Raw genomic sequence first — 21,314 nt, forward strand, 5'->3', positions numbered from 1 at the left:
GGAAGGCACAGATGGAATCAACGTACCCACAGTTATTTGCTCAGGACCTCCAACTGCACCATTCTGCTCTTTTATTTGTTTTTTTGAGAGGCAAGACAGTTGGGATAAAATGGGCATCTAAAACACTTATGTGTGTCAAGTGGTTCCTTTTCTTTTTAAGGGAAACACCAGAAGGGAGACACTAATTGACCAGGGGGAGCCCTGGGCCATTTTTGCCCTACTCAGTACCCTAGCTCCACAGAGCTCAGTCATACGAATAGAGGGACAGCATCGTCTCCATTTGTCAATCTTTGTCTTTAGGTCTTTATTAGGATAGAGGAGGGAAGAGAGCAGAGATAGGCATGAGAGAAAAGGGCAAAGACACAAAGGAGAAACAAAAGGTGTTTATTGTGGGGAGGGAGAGCCTGTAGCTGGGTGAGTATGGAAGACAGAAGGAGGGAAAGGAGTAAAGGAAAAGAAGGGAGAAGTCAAGAATTGAACGTTCAGATGCTAACGGCCCACAGGAGATGACACAGGAGAGTGATGCACAGGTCAGAGAGGAGAGCCCAGGGGGAGTGGTGGGGACACGGTGAACTGGCGAACACATGCCCCATCTACCCAGCTCCAGCCTGCACTTGTCCAGAGAAAACGTAGGCTTGGTATTGCTGGATATTGAGTTTTTGGATGCAGTTTGAACCACAAAATTTATGTGAATTATTCCAGTTTTAAAATATTGGCAAAACACTGTTCATTACAAAAAAATACCCGCAGGGCAGATGTGACCCAATGGCCATGAGTGTGTGACCAGTGTGTAAGCAAAGGATGAGGAAAGGGGCGGACACCTACCAGAGAGGAATGGGCTGATTTTCACAGAACAGAAAGGTGGGTAAATAACGAGAACAAGGAGGGAGAGAGTTGGCAAAGACGCTGGATAGTCAGTGCACTGGGCTGGCGCCTGGGAAGTGCATCTCGCAGCCTGGAATTCTGGTTTGAATCACAGGTTTTGCTGGGCGAGTTACGTGACCTCTGTGGGCCTCCACTTCCTCATCTGTGAATAGGGGACTAATGCCAACCTTGCACGGTTGCTGAGAGGATGAGACGGGCTACTCTGTATGAACGTGCCTGGCATGTAATTGATGCTCCAGCGATGTTGGTTAGCTTCCTTTTTTTCCTTTCAGCAGAAGGAATAGTTGAGTCCCAAGAGGGTTACTCAACGGTCCGGAGGACCAAATTCTTACACTCTGGAAAGCCATTTAGCAGACCTTTGAGGGCGCAGGAATCCTATTGAGAACTTGTTGAAATATGTGGACTTTCTCCTGAGAAAAAAATATAGCAAAACACATAGAAATACACACACACATACAGTTTACATTCTCTTTCAGGAAGTCATAGGTCCTCTGAAACCCATCCATGAACTCCAGGTCAGGATCACCCGTTTATAATAATTCTGTTCCAAAGCACCAGAAGAGAGTAAGTGCAGTGAAAATTGGTCCCTCACATTCGTGATGACAGAGTCAGACTCAGACCACGGGATGGAAATCTGGGATGTGTGAGCACGTGCATACACGTTGTATGTGTCTTGCCCACATAGACTGAATTTCCCAGCCCCAGCATCATAAGAAAGGAATTGTCTATACCACCTCCTTGGATGACCCACTTCTGATTGAAATGTTTCTAGGAGCCTGAAGCCCCTTGGGCTGCAGAGAGGTGGAATTGAGTGGGAGACAAACTGCCTTTGTCACTAATTGAAAGATGATCTAAGGAATGCTTCACCATATGGCTCGTGAGTGACTGGGGCTGAAGGTGAGCTGTGCTGGGCCCATGGGTGGGCGCAATGAGAAATTCAGAAACACCTAAGTAGAAACCTGAGGCAATAATGGAGACCAGCTCTCTCCTCCTGAAGGTAATGCCTTCTGTGTGTACTCATGAAACACTGCCAGGTAACAGGCAGCAACACACTGCCACAGTCTCCGCCTACCTCACCTACTGCTCTAAACTTTGCAAAATAATTTTCAGAGACTTTTTGGAAATCCCACCTAGACACATTCCTCACCTATCTAATCAATACACTCGACATAGAAGTGGCTTTAATATTTAATTGGTCTTTCTTCTGCATTTACCTAAAATTAAAGGTTAAGGACTTCTAAGTATTTCCTAAGAAATATGTATTTGTAAATATGGCTGGTCCCTCTGAAGCCGAAAAAATCTAAGATTTTATAGTTCTTATATGTTGTAAATTGAAGACAAGCAAAGCTAAGAATCATACAGGGAGAAAGACCCGTGCAGATGGAAGGGAGTTGGTCTAACCAGACCCCTGGCTGAGGAGAAGCCCTCCCCTCACTGAGAAAGTGGCAGGCCTCCCTCTGCTGGCGGTGTGAGGTAGGAGCACTTCCTGGGAAGCTCCACAGCCCTCATGATCCTCAGCTGGTGCCTGTTTGGGATCTGCGTTTCTCCTTAACTACCACACTTTTGTGTATGTGTGTGGGGAAGATCAGCCCTGAGCTAACATCCATGCCAATCCTCCTCTTTTTGCTGAGGAAGACCGGCCCTGTGCTAACATCTATTACCAATCCTCTCCCTTTTTTTCCCCCCATTTTCTCCCCAAAGACCCAGTAGATAGTTGTATGTCATAGTTGTCATAGTTGCACATCCTTCTACTTGCTGTATGTGGGACGCGGCCTCAGCGTGGCCGGACAAGCGGTGCATCGGTGCGCGCCCGGGGTTCCGAACCCGGGTCGCCAGTAGCGGAGGGCACGCACTTAACCACTAAGCCACGGGGCCGACCCCTTAACTACCATACTTTTAAAGAAGGTGGGCAGTGCTTGAGACCTGAAGGAAATTAACACAATCTTCTGGGAAATTTAAGTCATATTGGAACTTCCTAGGTTTTGAGTGTGTGAGTTACCATCTTCAGAGTTGTTTACTTTAGAAAATGGAAATCAATGGCCCTGTTTCTTATTCATTGTTAAAAATATGATTTCATAGAAAGCTTTTTCCAGTTTTATTATCGCTCCCTTTACCACTGTAAAGAAGCTGGAAGAAATGTAATATATAAGCAGGGGTTCCATATCTCTAAGTAGATAAGATTTAGATAATATCCCTTGGACTCTTTTCTGGGAACCTGTGTTTTGTGGGTCCTGTGGGCTCCCCTGCATTCAGGATCTGCAGTGTGTGCAGGACAAGTACCAGAGTAAGTGATGACCTTCGTAATGTGACCTGTGGGAAGAAGTGGCAGTGGACGCTTTAAGCAGGGGACTGAGTTAAATGAATTTTCAATTTGACTGGAATTCTACCAAGTTGAACTCAAAAAACTAGAAATTGCTACAGAGAGGGATGGGGAGGATTCAGGATTTAGAAAATTATGTTCAGTTATAAAAATAAAGATTTATTTTTGCACCCCTGCATTTTATGGACTGCCATAACTATGAAACAGCACAGCAGTTACACAGACTTTAGTGTGAATTAATGTAAGCAGGGCACTCTTTTGCTATCTGAGGGATAGAAAAATACAAGAAGTTCTTGTGAGAAAGGAGACAAATCATACAGGAAAATAATATTTATTGTGTTCCATATGTGTTATTATGTCCATTTTACAGATAAGAAACTGAAGCTAACAAATTAATTTACCTATTGTCACAGAGAAGTGACCAAACTACAATTCAAAAATAGTGTACATCTTTTCCCTACAAAAAGAGGACAGAAATGTCAAAGACGAATTCTGCTGGCTTCACAATTTTCCTTAGGGCTAAATTCCTACTTTAAAGAGTCCGGATTTCTCCTCACAAAGTTAAACCATTTCTTGCTTGCCCTCAGTGCTTCTTTTCACATCTCCCACAAGGTGGCAGCATTTCTCCAATGATACAGATATCAGAACTGAAGTTAGAGGAATCGGACAATAGCGCAGGAAGCAGAAATCAGGGGACAACGAACACAGAACATATAAAAAGAGGGAAAGTTCCAAAACAGTGATAGTGCCCTAATGAAATAAAGGCTTTCAAACCCAATCACAACTTTCAAATTTCGTACCTTCCAGCCTCTCTGCTGCTTGGAAAGATGAATTCATAGTAATTATTTTAGAGCTATTCTTGTTTCCACCACTTGATGGCGATAAAGACCCCTTAAATAGCTAATACCCATTTTCTTTCTTGCAAGTTGGTAATTCTCTTCCAAAAGTTCAGCGCTCTTGCCTCTATCGGTAGTTCCCAGTTCTCCTCTGTTCAAGATCCTGTGGGGAGGATGCCCTGATCATTCGTGAGGCCCATCACCTCTCTCTGAGCTGTCACTGGGAGCTAGTGAGGGATTTCACAGACTCACACTTTCTCTGTGGCTGGTCTAATAAGTTTAGTAGTTTTCAACCTCCACAGTTAATTAAGCCTTCTTGGGTTCCTCCTTAAAATAGCTTCTGAATGATCAGTTCCTTCCTGTTTGGCCCTATTCCATCTACACATGAAATTCCCATGATCTTCTATTACCCATCATTTCACACAGGGCCTTGGACGTTGACACTTTGTGAAACGCAGTTCCTAACTCATTGTATCCGGTGGCACAGGCAGCCTCCAGACAGCTCCTAGGAGCTGAGACCATGTCTCAGGCATTATTTGAGAGGCCAGCTTTATGCTTACCACAGAACTTAGCACAATGTCTGCACTCCAGGGGGGTTTACTGAATGAATGGGTAACTGGGAAATTGTGATTTCCTTTGTCTCGATGATGCTGATGATAAATTTCTGGAGAAGAGGGAGGGTTTCAGTACCTCTGCTTTGACAAGGGCCTCCCACTGGCCCTGGTGATCCGTGAAGACGATGACAGTAGGGGTGAATCAGTGTCCCACAGTGTGCTGACCCTCCAGTCCCCGACACGACTCCTGAGGGGCTTTTACAGCAGTGGTGACAGACCACACCGAACCATCATCTCCAGGCTGTCGTGCCTCCGGGAGCAACAGTCGGCTTGAATGCAGTGTCAAGCCTGCTGTGGAAATTTTTTTTTCCTGAATGAGTTAACTTTTACATCAAGACACTATTGCTTTGTCTTTTTTAGCAATAATTTCTTGGCTGAACGTTGTTGGAAAGAAACAGTGAAGAAGATTCAGGAAGGCCACTCAGGAAACAAAGAAAGATTAGGGCTGGGACCTCTGAGGCGTGAATGGGGAAAGCTGAAGACATGGCTTCTTTAAGTCTTTAAGGAGCTTGTAACGTTTGGTGAAGAAAGGAATGAAAGAATGAATGAATAGGACTTGTCCTCAGAGAAAGTGAGTAGTCTTCCTGAAATCATTTCAGTGTCTACTCTTTATTTTTCCTTTCTGTGACTGTAATTCAGGATGCTCTATCTATTTCTTTGTCTACCGTGTTACTGCTCAGATTGTATCTTGGTGCTGAGTACGGCAATGGCTCCTTGGCATTCACGTCATACACACTTGGTGTTTGTAGGCAGTTATCATTCATTAGTCATTGCCTAGTTAGTTCTGCTTTCATGTTTCCACATCAGTGAACCCCTCCCACTCCCTCAGTCATGTCTGTCCTCATTCTCTGATCTTCTTCCAGTATTTCCATCTCTCTGGGGCCCCGGAGCACCTCGCTGACAATTTACTGTCTCAGGTAAAACTCCGGAGTTACCCAAAAGAAAAATATGGCGTGCGGACTCAGGGGAGAATTAACTCTTTTCATACAGTTTCAAAGTTGGAACCAAGAACAAAGACGCTTCGTTATTGGCAGCCTTATTTGTATAAAATGTCCAAACTGTTTCCAAAGCTTGACTATTTGCTAGCTGTACCCGTAACAGGAATTTTGAATGTACGCCTCTATGACATATTATAATACATTTAATATCTTTGCCCCCATAACACTGCAACTTTATAACAGTGACAATAATCTTTTGTAAAGGAGATGAAGCAAGATCTAAGGAGGGTGGAGAAGGTGGGACGGAGATCAGAGAAAAAGGCCTGAACCTTGGGCAGGAAGGGACTGTCCTTGGAGAGCCCTGGCAAATAGTCACACTGGGTGCACATAGACATGCTGGAGAGGAGAGCGAGGAGGAGGTGGAGGAAGATAGAGGTTGGGTTCATTTTCCCCTGTTGGCCTCAATTTTCTTGATGAATCAGGAGGCAAGGTCGTCAGCTGAGAGTGAATAGTAGTGAGGGTGGAAGGAGTTTTGAAAGTGAAGGCTGGACCCACCACGGGAAGAGGGAAGCACTGAGAGCCCAGCTGAAACCAGAAACCCTGACCTGAAAGTGGCTTCATCTGCATTTCCACAGTTTTCTTTTCCAGCATGCTGATTATATCATCAGTGCTTATTCATTCTCACTGTTAAATATTCCTGATCCTGTCTTCTCCTCTCCATCCACACTGTTTCCATCATTTTTCACCTGCACCTGACCTGTCTCATCACCGCCCGTCTCACCCTACCAATCCTCCTTTCCTGCCACTGCCAGACTCACATTTCTCACCACCCAATCTGATCATATGACTCCAGAGCTTAGAAGTCTTCAATGGCCCTTAACTATGAGATAGAAACCAAGATCCTTTTCTGGACACATGAGGCTTTTGGGAAATTGAAAAATGGGAACAAATTTTTCCCTTCCCTGTATGTATGAACTTTTGCAAAGTGACTTTGCAGTTCTTTCCATCAAGAGATGGAGTCTATTTCTCCGCCCCTTCAGTCTGGGCTTGGATGTGTGATTTGTTCTGGCCAATGGGACAGCAGCAAACTTGACACAGGCAGAGATTTGAAAAGCACTTGTGCCCTCTCTTGCTCTTCTTTGAGACCTTTAGAAGTCCGTGTGAACAAGCTCAGGCCAGTGGGCTGGTGGAAGAGACCACGTGGAGAGAGGGTCCAGTCATCCTACACTTTCTAGTCAGGGTCATCACCAACCAGTCAAACCCAGCTGACCACATGAACAAGCCTACCCTAGACCAGCAGAAGAACTTTCCAGCTTACCCCAAATTGCTGACCCACAGCTTCATGAGCTAAACCACTAAGTTTTGGGGTGGCAGAATGTTGGAATTAGGGTGAGATAAGTGAGACGCCTAGGGTATAAGGTATAGAGTTTATGCTTCACTGGCACTTCCATGACCCTGAGAGTGAGCATCTCCTTAAATCTGTACTCTAGGTGCCTCACTCACCTCGCCTTAGTCCTGGCCCCACGTAGTTGGTTAAACAGCCAGGGGTAACTGATACAAGGACCTTCCTGATCTGCCTCCTGCAGAGTTTATTCTGGCCAGTCATGGCACATGTACCATTGCCGCCACTCCCTTTAGTCTCCCTGCTATGTCCCATGATGTGTCTGGTGGGTGTGTCCTATGACATAGGACCCTGAACTCTCAGTGATAGCAGATGGGCACCAGGTGAGGCACCTGCCCAAAGCCTTACAGCAAATTAAGAAATGTGCTGATACAAAAGTTCTGCTCAGACGAGGCCAGTGATGTTTAGCTAGGCCAAGAGATCCTCAACCTTGGATTTTGAATCAGGAAAGGTAGAGAAAATCTGTCAGAGAACTAGAGTAATAATCCATTAACTCCTGCCTATGAGATCCCTAGAGCACCCTTGAGTCCTGAATCACTTTCCAAAATAAGCCTCCATGAAGCGTTGATACACTACAGTTCTTTTTCTTAGAATTTCCTTGAGATTCCTGATTCTTTTAAGCTAGCCTGCTGGAATTTTTTCCCCTGGTCCCACAAAAGTCCACCACCCTAGCTCTTTAGTTTTTTTCCTCCTTATGTTCTATTCACTCTACAGGTTCCAGTGATTCCACATCTACCCCTCTAAGCACACGTCATTTCTCACACCTTCGCTCAGCTAGTTCTTTTGCTAGAAGGCCCTCTCTTCCATGTCTCTGATAGAGGACACTGTTGGTGTGGAATCAGACCCCTTAACCATATGTGATCCTTTAACCATATCTTGCACTCTTCCTCCAACTTCTGTACCCTCTGCTGCCAATGGCTCACAGCTGGCACCTATGACCCTCAGAGGATTGATCTGGAGACGTTCTGCCCGTACCTGCCCCCCTGCTCTTCTATCAGGGTAGCCCGTAACCAGTGACCGACTGGTGTGGAAGTACAAAAGCCCAGCTCTTATGCCTCAAGGGAGACAAACTCTGAGGTGTAGTTCATGCTCCAGAGCTCACTGTGGGATCAGGTGGAATCTGAGACTTCACTTGAAACTTCACTCTTGCTTGGCTTCTTCTCATCCTTATACGGTTTCCCTAATCCCTTACTGGTGTCTCCTGGGAACATTTCCCTAGCATGCATCCCCCTGCACGACTGACCTGTGCGTCTAAGTTATGCTTAATTATCACTTGTGTGAACTGTCCCCGACAACCTAAGGAGGATCAATCCCTCCTTCCTCGGTGCCACCGCTGCCTTCTACAGCAACTTCAAGGGTTGCACTTAAGCAGGTCAACATTTATAAGTCAGCAATCTGTCTCTCTTACTGGTCAGTGAGCACTTTGAGGGCAGAGGTGTGGTTATGTTACTATCCACTGGAACATCTCCTATAACCATCAGGGACACAGGACACAATTGTCCATTAGAAAATTTTTTGCATTGACTTGAAATCTGCCTTCTTGTAATTTTCACTTATTGGCCCTAATTCTTCCCTTTTACACAATAGAGGAAGCCTTCTGACGGTGGTTATTTCCCACCAAGTCTTCCCTTCAGGCTCAACAACCCTGGGTCCGGCAAAAGTCTCACATGGCTTTGATTCCCAAAACCTCACTATCCTTATCCATGTCTTCTTGGCACTCTTTGAGTTTGTCAATGTCCCTCTTAAAGCCTGGCACTCAGAACAAAAATGAATGGGATGACAAAACAATAGAATTAAATAAACAGATGTGGTGTAGCAGCCCGGTTGATGACAGACCTCTAGTTTTCCTCCATCTGGATGCAGGATTTTTCTTAATGAGACAGACATGTCTGCTAAAAACACCTGTATGATGTCACACTATTGGTCCACATGGAGAGAGGGGTCAGTTAAAATCACTAAAGTCTTTTACATGAGCTTTTGTAAGACTCATTTTCTTCCAATTCAATTTACAGGAGTGAGTTTTGAACCCAAATGCAAGGTTTAACTTCAGTCTGTCAAGCTTCATCTGATTTGACTTAATTCATTATTGCAGCGAAACAAAAAATTTTTTAATAGTGATGCCACATCAGTTTTGTGACCTTTTCAGTCTTCATGCTGGTCAATGATAAAAGTGAGAGCAAGACCAGGACAGAGTCAGAATGCTGTCATTCTATTACAAACCTGTATCCAGGCAGACACTGACTTATTAATCCACACTCTGTGGGAACCATTGCTCAGCGAGCTCTGAATTTTCCTGTGCTGTGAGCCAGTCTGAATTTGTTTGCCAATAGGATGACATAAATACTTATTCTAAAATGGCCAAAATCAAGTTTTAATATGTCTTTGGAATCTTCCTAATCTATGGAGCAAAATTGTGCAGCCATTAAGAGCATGACTCTTAGAGTTTGACACCAATAAATCTTGACTTGTACCACTTACCGTTTTGTGACATTAAACAAGTTTCTAACATCTCTATGCCACGGTTTCTCTACCCTTAAATAAGAATAATAGTGATTTCCGTTTCATAGGATAGTTGTAAGTACATGAGTTTATTTCTATGAAGAGTCTAACAGAGAACCTAGCATATAGTAGTAAGTTCAATACATGTCATTACAAACTAATGGACATGTTGGGGAGGGGGTGGCTGATTTAGGGGGGAATCAATCAGAAGGCCTCACTGAGAAGGAGACATCTGAGCAGAGCTGATGAAGAAGAGGGAATGAGCCATGGGACTGTCTGGAGAAGAGTGCTCCAGGCCAAGGGAATGGTGAGGAAGGATAGTGTGTGCACGCACTAGTGAGGAAAGTCACATGGGATCTGAACAAGCAAGGGGGAGGATGGTGGGAGAGGAGGCCGGAAAGGCAGCAGGGTCAGATCTTACAGGACCTCGGGTTTCACTCTGAGTGAGATGAGAAATTATAGGAATTATATTAATTATAATTAATTTATTATATATAAATTATAGGAATATGACTAATGGGATGTGTGACACAAGCAGACTTGTGTTCTAAACAACCACCTAGCTGATATGTGGCATATAGATCATAGGAACTTAAGGGTTTGGAAGACCATTGCAATAATCCTGCAAAAGATGATGATGTCTTGACATGGTGGAAGCGGTGGAGGTGGTGAGAAGTAGTCGGTTTCTGAATACATTTGAAGGTGCAGTATACAGGACTACTCATGTGCAGTGAAGGAAAGAGGAATCAAGCATGAGGCCAAGTGATTTGGCCTGGGCAACCCAGAGGATTGACTTGGCGTTTACTGAGATGGGAAGAGGCAGAGATTTGGGAAGTGTATCAATAAGGATAAGCTAGGTTATGCTGTGGTAACAAACAGATCCCCAAGTTTCACTGGCTAAACCCACAAAAATCTCTTTCTCACTCATAGTACATGTCCATTGCTGGTTTGCAGGGAGCTCTGCTCAGAGTATTCACTCAGGGACCCAGGGGGACTGAGGCTTCGTCTTGACACGGTTCCTCCATCACTACAGCTCTCAGAAGGGAGAACAGCAAATTGAACTCTGCTTTCTAAAGCTCCTGCTGGGAAGTAAAATCACTCCCACTCACATTTCATCAGACAAAGCAGTCACAGAGCTCTGCCTAACTTCAAAGGGGATGATGGGAAGGGCAGTCCTACCACACGCCTGGAAATAGGAGAGCTGGAAATACATGGTGACTAGTACCAATGACTACCACTGGTGGGTGGTGAGAAAGATTTTATTTTGTTGAGGAAGATTGGCCCTGAGCTAACATCTGTTGCTGGTCTTCCTCTATCTTTTTTTTTTTTTTTTTTTATTGATGTTTTAATGGTTTCTAACATTGTGAAATTTTGGGTTGTACATTTTTGTTTGTCCATCACCACATATATGACTCCCTTCACCCCTTGTGCCCACCCCCCACCCCCACTGCCCTGGTAACCACAGTCCAGTTTTCTCTGTCCATGTGTTGGTTTATATTCCACATATGAATGAGATCATACAGTGTTTGTCTTTCTCTTTCTGGCTTATTTCACTTAACATAATACGCTCCAGGCCCATCCATGTTGTTGCAAATGGGACGATTTTGTCTTTTTTTATGGCTGAGTAGTATTCCATTGTATATATATACCACATTTTCTTAATCCAATCGTCAGTCGAGGGACACTTAGGTTGCTTCCACTTCTTGGCTATGGTGAATAATGCTGCAATGAACATAGGGGTGCGTAAGCCTCTTTGGATTGTTGATTTCAGGTGCGTTGGATAGATTCCCAGTAGTGGGATGGCTGGATCATAGGACATCTCTATTTTTAATTCTTTGAGGAATCTCCATACCGTTTTCCATAGAGGCTGCACCAATTTGCATTCCCACCAGCTGTGTATGAGGGTTCCTGTTTCTCCACATCCTCTCCAACATTTGTTGTTTTTTGTCTTGGTGATTATAGCCATTCTAACGGGCGTGAGGTGGTATCTTAGTGTTGTTTTGATTTGCATTTCCCTGATGATTAGTGATGTTGAGCATCTTTTCATGTGCCTATTGGCCATCTGTATATCTTCCTTGGAGAAGTGTCTGTTCATTTCCTCTGCCCATTTTTTGATCGGGTTGTTTGTTTTTTTGTTGTTCAATTGTGTGAGTTCTTTATATATTATGGAGATCAACCCCTTGTCAGATGTATGTTTTGCAAATATTCTCTCCCAGCTGGTTGGTTGTTTGTTCATCTTGATTCTGGTTTCATTTGTCTTATAAAAGCTCTTTAGTCTGATAAAGTCCCACTTGTTTATTTTTTCTTTAGTTTCCCTAGTCTGGGTAGGCATGTCATACGAAAAGATTCCTTTAAAACCAATGTCAAATAGTGTGTTGCCTATATTTTCTTCTATGAGTTTTATAGTTTCAGGTCTCACCTTCAGGTCTTTGATCCATTTTGAGTTAATTTTTGTGAATGGCGATAGCACATGGTCCACTTTCATTCTTTTGCATGTGGCTGTCCAGTTTTCCCAACACCATTTATTGAAGAGACTTTCCTTTCTCCATTGCATGTTCTTAGCACCTTTGTCGAAAATTAGCTGTCCGTATATGTGTGGTTTTATTTCTGGGCTTTCAATTCTGTTCCATTGATCTGTGTGTCTGTTTTTGTACCAGTACCATGCTGTTTTGATTACTATTGCTTTGTAGTATGTTTTGAAGTCAGGAATTGTGATGCCTCCTGCTTTGTTCTTTTTCTTTAGGATTTCTTTAGCTATTCGGGGTCTTTTGTTGCCCCATATAAATTTTAGTATTCTTTTTTCTATTTCTGTGAAGAATGTCATTGGGATTCTGATTGGGATTGCATTGAATCTGTAGATTGCTTTAGGTAATATAGACATTTTAACTATGTTTATTCTTCCAATCCACGTGCATGGGATATCTTTCCATTTCTTTATGTCATCGTGGATTTCCCTCAATAATGTCTTGTAGTTCTCATTCTATAGGTCCTTCACCTCCTTGGTAAGATTTATTCCTAGGTATTTTATTCTTTTTGATGCAATTGTAAATGGTATTATCTTTTTGAGCTCTCTTTCTGTTAGTTCATTATTAGCATGTAGAAATGCAACTGATTTTTGTAGATTGATTTTGTACCCTGCAACTTTGCTGTAGTTGTTGATTGTTTCTAATAGTTTTCCAACAGATTCTTTAGGGTTTTCTATATATACAATCATGTCATCTGCAAATAGTGAGAGTTTTACTTCTTCGTTACCTATTTGGATTCCTTTTATTCCTTTTTCTTGCCTAATTGCTCTGGCCAAAACCTCCAGTACTATGTTGAACAGGAGTGGTGAGAGTGGGCAGCCCTGCCTCGTTCCTGTTCTCAGAGGAATGGTTTTCAGTCTTTCCCCGTTGAGTATGATGTTAGCTGTGGGTTTGTCATATATGGTCTTTATTATGTTGAGGTACTTTCCTTCTATTCCCATTTTATTGAGAGTTTTTATCATAAATGGATGTTGTATCTTGTCAAATGCCTTCTCTGCGTCTATTGAGATGATCGTGTGGTTTTTATTCTTTGTTTTGTTGATGTGATGTATCACGTTGATTGATTTGCGGATGTTGAACCATCCCTGCGTCTCTGGTATAAATCCCACTTGATCATGGTGTATGATCTTTTTAATATATTGTTGTATTCGGTTTGCCAATATTTTGTTGAGGATTTTTGCATCAATGTTCATCAGCGATATTGGCCTGTAATTTTCTTTCTTTGTATTGTCTTTGTCTGGTTTTGGTATCAGGGTGATGTTGGCCTCATAGAATGATTCAGGAAGTGTTCCATCTTCCTCTATTTTTTGGAATAGTTTGAGGAGGATGGGTATTAAATCTTCTTTGAATGTTTGGTAAAATTCGCTGGAGAAGCCATCTTGTCCTGGACTTTTATTTTTTGGGAGGTTTTTGATTACTATTTCAATCTCTTTACTTGTTATTGGTCTATTCAGATTCTCCATTTCTTCTTGGTTCAATTTTGGGAGGTTGTATAAGTCTAAGAATTTATCCATTTCTTCTAGATTGTCCAATTTGTTGGCATATAATTTCTCATAGATTTCATCAATGATCCCTTGGTTGTTCAGTAGCATGTTGTTTAATCTCCACATTTTTGTCACTTTCCCAGTTTTTTTTTCCTGGTTCATTTCCAGTTTCATAGCCTTATGGTCTGAAAAGATGCTTGTTATGATTTCAGTCTTCTTAAATTTATTGAAGCTTGCTTTGTTTCCCAACATATGGTCTATCCTAGAGAATGTTCCATGCGCGCTTGAGAAGAATGTGTAGTCAGCTGTTTTTGGGTGGAGTGCTCTGTATATGTCTACTAGGTCCATCTCGTCCAGTTTTTCATTTAAGTCTAATATTTCTTTATTAACTTTTTGTCTGGATGATCTATCCATTGCTGTAAGTGGGGTGTTAAGATCCCCTACTATTATTGTGTTGTTGTTGATTTCTCCTTTTAGGTTTGTTAATAGTTGCTTTATGTACATTGGTGCTCCTATGTTGGGTGCATATATATTTATAAGTGATACGTCTTCTTGATGGAGTGTCCCTTTTATCATTATATATTTCCCTTCTTTGTCTTTCTTAACCTGTTTTATCTTGAAGTCTACTTTGTCTGATATGAGTATGGCAACACCTGCTTTCTTTTGTTTGCCATTAGCTTGGAGTATTGTCTTCCATCCTTTCGCTCTGAGCCTGTGCTTGTCTTTAGTGCTAAAATGTGTTTCCTGAAGGCAGTATATTGTTGGGTCTTGCTTTTTAATCCATCCTGCCACTCTGTATCTTTTGATTGGAGAGTTCAATCCATTTACATTTAGGGTAATTATTGAAATATGAGGGCTTAATGTTGCTGTTTTGTCACTTATTTTCTGGTTCTTTTGCATTTCCTTTGTTTCTTGTCCCATTTGTTTTGGACTGCCAATTCAGTTTGGTTGTTCTGTCTTATGATTCTTCTAGTTTTCTCTTTGTTTATCATATGTGGTTTTGCTTTGATTATTTGTTTAGTGGTTACCTTGAGGTTTGGGCAAAAAATCTTGTGTATGAGATAGTCCATTATCTGATAGCCTCCTATTTCCTTATACTAAGTCAATTCAGTCACTTTCCTCTTCCCCTTCTAAGTTGCTCTTGTTATACCTTATTCTATCTTGTGTTGTGGCTGTGTGTTTACAGTGATGAGGTTAAATTTATTTTTGGTGAATTTCTTCCTTTGATCTTTGAGTTTAGTATTTAAGTGGTTGCTAACCTATTACGGTAAAGATCTACTATTTCTCTGATTTTGTCTACCTACTTTTCTCCTTCCTCCAAGCTTTGTGTTCCCTTTCTCTTCTTTTTTTCAGGCCTGAGGGCCTTCTTGAGTATTTCTTGTAGTGGGGGTCTCGTGGCCATGAACTCCCTTAGCTTTTGTTTATCTGGGAGAGTTACTATTTCTCCATCATATTTGAAGGATATTTTTGCTGGATAGAGTATTCTTGGCTGAAAGTTTTTGTCTTTTAGTATTTTGAATATATCATTCCAGTCTCTTCTAGCCTGAAAAGTTTCTGTTGAGAAATCCGCTGAGAGCCTGATGGGAGTTCCTTTGTACGTTATTTTTTGTTTTTGTCTAGCTGCCCTTAATATTGTTTCTTTGTCGTTGACCCTGGCTAGCCTTACCACTAGGTGTCGTGGTGAAGGCCTTTGTCTGTTAATATATATAGGTGTCCTGTTGGCTTTGCTTACTGGTATTTCCTGCTCCTTCCCCAGATTTGGGAAATTTTCAGCTATTATTTCCTTGAATAGGCTCTCTGTTCCTCTTTCCCTCTCTTCTCCCTCAGGAATACCTATAATTCTTATGTTACATTTTCTAATAGAGTCAGATATTTCTCGGAGTCTTTCTTCATTTCTTTTTAGTCTTAGTTCTCTCTCTTCTTCCATCTGGAGTATATCTGTATTCCTATCCTCTAAAGTACTAATTCTTTCCTCTATATTGTCAGCTCTGTTCTTTAAAGATTCCAGATTCTCCTTTATCTCCTCCATTGTGTTCTTCATCTCCATCAGCACTGATTGGTTTTTCTTTATGATTTCAATCTCTTTTGTGAAGAAACTCCTAATCTCATTGAATTGTTTGTCTGTGTTGTCTCGTATTTCGTTGAGTGTTTTTATGATAGCTATTTTGAAATCTCTGTCATTTAGTTTATGGATTTCTGTGTCTTCGGGGTTGATTTCTGGGTGCTTGTCATTTTGTTTCTGGTCTGGTGATTTCATATATTTTTGCATTGTGGTTCCTGTGTTGGTTTTGTTTTTCCTCATCCTGGAAGTCTCTGGTTGCAATTTCCACCTGCCGCCACTGTCTGGTGGTAAAGGGCTGTGTAGTCTAAGTCCCCTGCGCTCTGCCTCGGTTTTTCTGCTGCGATCCGCAGTTTTGTTTTGTTTTTTTTTTTCCCGCTGCGATCCACGGGTCCAGTCCAGTCCAGTTTGATCAGGTCTGCCTCAGATCGCTAGGTCTGGTCTGGTCGAGCTGTAGACCAGGGGTTGCGGGGAGGGGGGAGCTCTCTCTTTTGCCCTCTGGGTCCCTGACGTGGGAGGCTTCTCATTTGCCCCTCTTTATCCGCTCTCTGGGGTGCTCAGATGTTGATGGTAGCCCTGTGGCTCCTCTGAGTCCTCTGTGCAGGAGTTTCCCACTGGCTGAGAGAGTCCGAAGAGCCACGGTTTCCCCACTGAGGGCCGCCCCTCCCCCCTCTCTGGGAGCCGCGCGGACGGGGATCGCTGATCTGATGGGGAGGGAGCGGAGTTCTCCTTACCTCTCCCCACTTCCTCCGGGGGCCCAGCACGTTCCGCTCTCAGATGTGCGGCAGTGTGGATCCCTCCGCTCTAGGTTTTCACTGTCTGGGATTCCGTTGTTGGTCTGTGGCTGTTGCTTTTGTTGTATCTTGTGGGGGAAGAATTCACGGGAAAGCTCACTCCGCCATGATGCTGACGTCCCTCTTTTTCAAGAACTGTCTTCCTCTCTTTTTATATGTGGGATGCCACCACAGCATGGCTCGATGAGCAGCATGTAGGGCCATGCTCACGATCCCAACCCGCGAACCCTGAACTGCCAAAGTGGAGCATGCGAACTTAACCACTATGCCACTGGGCCAGCCCCAGATCATTTGACTTTTAATACCTGCATTCAAAAACTGGGGGTAGCATCAGACAAATTCAGTTCAAAGGGAAATTCAGCATTTAACAAGCAGGATGCAGAGAAAGAATTGACTACAGGTCAAGAGATTAAATCTTAACTTCTAACCTTGTAATCAATTTGTTAAATCTCTAGCCCAGGGTCCTATAAATTCTCCTGACCTTAGCATATGTATCTGTAAAATGAGGGAGAATATCAATTTCTCCAGAGTCCTTTCCAACTCTACCATTTGGCCCATATTTTCCATCTCACCAGGGGCTGGGCCTCAGGGCTGGATCACATCAGTTTCCATGATATATATTTAACTGCATTCACTGATTGTGTAAACATTTCAAGTTCTCTATCCATTTTACATTGATTAAGATATGATACAATTGAAGGTAATAAATAAATGAGATATGGAACCTTAAAAAGATGTTTGGCAATAAAATGGAATGATTGTAGTTGTGGAGTTCAAAGTAAAGCATAGGAAGTAATACTTAATCCCTTTATAAACCTCTTCTTTATTAGAGGGATTTAATTAATGGCAGAATTCAGTTAATAAATAATTTAATCATAAAAGAGACAGACTGTTAGTTTTCTAGAGCTGCCGTAACAAAGTACCACAAACTGGATGGCTTAAACAACAGAAATTTATCATCTCTGAGTTATGGAGGCTAGAAGTCTGAGATGTAGGTGTCAGCAGACACCTAGAGATGGATCTGTGCCTGACCTCTCTCCTAAATTCTGGTAGTTCCTTGGTTTGTGGCAGCATAACCCCATATTCACACGGCATTTTCTCTGTGTACATGTCTGTCTCTGTATCCAAATTTTCCCCTTTTTAAGGATACCCCCATACTAATAACCTCACTTTAACTTGATGAACTCTGTAAAGACCCACTCTTCAAATAAGGTCACATTCTGAGGTACTGGGACCAATACTAGTACCTAGGTACTAATCCTAGGTACTAGGGCTCCAACATATCCTTTGGGGGGAGGCACAATTCAGCCCATAACACAGATCTACATATGACTGCTGTTCCCCAGCCTCAGTTCCTCTTCATCCTCCAGAGAGCCCACACGTTCGTTCACTCACCTCCACCCAGGGCTTTCGTCTCTGCCTTCTTAACATTTTACAAATCCCTCTCCTTCTTTCTGTCCACACTGTCTCAGCTCAGGACCTCCTAATTTATTGTCTGCTCTATGATAAGAATCTCCTACCCAGTCCCTCTAAGTTATTCTGATGATTGTCCCCACCTCCCCACCCAGCCTCCGCATCCTCCCCACCCACTCCGCCAATACCAATTCATCCTCTATTGAGCAGCCAGTGTTTTCTTGCTAAAATGCACCTCTGATCTTGTCACCTCACTGCTAAAAATCCTTCAGTGGCTCCACTGACCTTTAGGATAAAGTGCAGTTTCTCAGCACAAAGCCCAAATCTTTTCTCCCTCTGGATCTTGACTACCTCTCAAGCCTCAACTTAAACCCTAACTCAGCCATAGCAAACACGAGTGGTTCTTTGAATAGAGCATTTTGTTTGTGCTCTTTTGCAGGGCTGCTGCCAGCATATCAAGAGCCTCTGTGCCAATTAGGAAAAGGTTGTCTCATCAGGGAGGATGAATTACAATAAGGCACCCCTTCCTCTGAGCGGCGGCTGCCTCAGCGTAGGCTCCATGCACAGCGTGGTGAGTGGGGGCTGGTTGGATTTCAGTTCCCAGTCATCTTCCTCCGCCAGTCCGGAATAAAATGGTACAGCCGTATGTGGCTGCCCAGCCCTGTACCCACATGCAGTAGGAGTTCCCCACATGCAGTAGGAGTTCCCCAGGCAAACATTCATGAAATTTCAGGTTTGCATCCACTATGAAAAGTTCTCTGGTCTCCCAAGGTGATTAGCTAAGAATAGAGGATTCAATGGGAGCATCAAGGAGAGGCTGACTCCCAACACCTGTTGCGCCACCAGGGCGATTTCCTCAGGAAAGGTGAGCTCCTTCCACCTAGGGGCGGGGTCTTATTCACACCTCAGTGTCTGTGGCACTTTGCATACTGTGTAGCATACATAGGTCCTCAGTAAATCTCAAATAAGATTTTTCCATTTTTTTCTTTGACAAGTAGAGAATCTATGAACTCAAAAGTGCTGGAATAGCTGAAAACACCATGAATTGCTGAGGGTGTGAACCTGGGCAGAGCCCCAGGCAGGCTGGCCTGCCTTGGAGGGAATCTGCTTAGTGCAAGGGAACAGTCCTAGATAGATGGTGGTTCTGGTCCCAGGCCACTCACCAGCCAGCTTGATGGCTAAATGAATTAATCCCTTGGTAAAACCGCTAAAGCTCTTACATTTTATGGCTTTACAAGGTCCTCTCATCCACATTTCTCCTTTTGCTACCTAAATTTTTAAATTTTACTTTACTATATGCCCTAAAATTCTACCATCTAGAAAGCTAACATGAAATGATTCTTAGTCAATAACATAATAGTATGAATTAGACTAACAAATTGAAACTTCCAAATTGTTAGCTAAGATCAGTAGATGCTGAAGAAATGGATGTCTTGATTTGGAGAGAGGAGTGAGGGGAAGCTCCAGGATGCAAGGCATGTTAAGGAGGTAGGATGGGAGCTAAGAATTTACCAGCTTTATTGGGAATAGTGTTGTCTATTATTGGCAAGGCTGAGTTTCCTCCATTCATCCCCTGATCCTCTGGGGCAAGCGATCACTGACCTCCTGGGGCCCAGGCCCATTCCAAGCAAAGATAATTGATAGGACTGTTTGTTAAGGCAAAGAAAAGAGAGACTCTACAGATACAACAGCACCAGGTATTGTGCTGAATGAGGTGGCCAATCGTAGCAGTAACAGAACTATCTTCCTTAGTTTCTTCCACCTCTGCTAGGACCGATAGCTCCATTGAGGAGAGAAAGCCTGGGAACGAAAGGCTCGAGAGCCTACCCCTGGAACTGGATGAGGGCAGCATAAAATCCCTTCAAGCTCATCCCAGATTGACAGTATGGGCTGAAAAAGTACCTCGAGGAGAAAAACCAAAGAAATGCTTGTACCACACTCGGAGCTCTCTGAATACAGGAAGTTCTATTTGTAAGAATATTTTGGTCATAGACCTGCACCCTCATCTCCTTATAAAATTTAAGGGCAGTGCTGGGGGATCCTATTTATTCCACTGTGTACCTGCCCATCACAGCAGGGCAGGATTTATCAGTAAGCCAAGAGAACACTCTGAGGGAAAGAAAGTGTTTTACAATTCTTGAGCCTTTTGGGGGCACCTAAGAACCCAGCGGTTTATCCTCTTTCCTAAGTCTGACCTGGCTGGGAAGGCAAGTGCCCAGCCAGCTCCTCTTTGCCCTGCACGAGGGCCTTGTTAATTTTTGAATAGGTGGAGAGGGGTTGGTGACGCCTATTTTCCAGAATTTTATAAAATTTATTTCATGCAGTCAGTTCAGTAAGTTGCTGAAATTGAAAATAATCTTTCTAGTTATCTAGTTCTATTCACTTACCTAATATCTATTTTAATAGCAAATAGTTTATAATTTCCCCACAGAACATATTTTCTAGCTTCATTGTTTTCTTATTAGATTTTAAATATTTGAATGTCTCACAAGCTCCGACACTGCTAATGTCACACTTAAACTCGCCCACTGGCCAAAAGCTTTGTTATTTACATATCCCTCTACATTTTTCTCCCTCCTCTGAGTTCTTGCCTGTCTTTTTCTTCCTTTGATCTTTTGTCTTTTGTGGAGGTCTTCCTGGATTAGGATTCATGGAGCATGCACAGCCCAAGGAAAGAAGGCACCTATCCTCGGGGACTGCTGTATGCCCTTTCTGGTTCCCTTCAGTGTAGGATGTCCCCTAACTAGCAGGTCAAATGCAGCAGCTTACTCCAGTCTGGGCAGCCTCCAGAGGAGGTCCTCCCTCTGGCCCAAGAAATGAAAGTTGACAAAATGCAGAAGTGGACTCGGATCATCACTTGTTGAGTCTTGGTCTTTTAAGCCAAATAGCGACTCATTTGTAAATGACTAGGTGTGAACAGGCGCTTTATATATGATCTTATCTATATAAACAAGCACAATCACAGCAGCTGCTATGGCAAAGATGTAGTCTGCACAACAAGGCTATTTTTGTAGTCTTTAGAAACTGTGCTTTCTTAATCTAGCATCTTTGTTATCATATAACTGATCTTGCACAAGGGGTATTTTCTGGTTCCTGGTATGGGTAACAATCACTCTTTGCTATAAAGAACTCTATCCTTTAGAGTGGTGTGCGACTGGAGGGGTGAGTAGAGTCTTGACCACTCCTTTGTCTCCTATCAAGTGGCAATTAGCTTCTTATCCCTTCCCTCTTCAAACACAATGAAACAAAACACAAAAGAGCCAGGCGAGTGGAAGGTTGGAGGCTCAAATGCAGGATGCTGTATTTACTTGCTAATGAACCCTTCAGGTTCAGCAAGCTGAGAAAGTGCTTTCCCAGACCACGGACTCTTAGATTATGGAATGGCCATTCCACATCAATTAATCCATACCCATTACTTCCAGATGAGGACACTGAGGTTCAGAAAGGTGGGGAGACTTTCCCAAAGTCCCAGAAATCTGGGGACAGTGAGGTTTAGCACTGAGTTCTCATATTATTCATTGAATACTCGCACAGAGTGTATTTCA

The sequence above is a fragment of the Diceros bicornis genome, chromosome 8 (genome assembly GCF_020826845.1).
Source record: "Diceros bicornis minor isolate mBicDic1 chromosome 8, mDicBic1.mat.cur, whole genome shotgun sequence".
In the NCBI taxonomy this organism is placed as follows: Eukaryota; Metazoa; Chordata; class Mammalia; order Perissodactyla; family Rhinocerotidae; genus Diceros; species Diceros bicornis.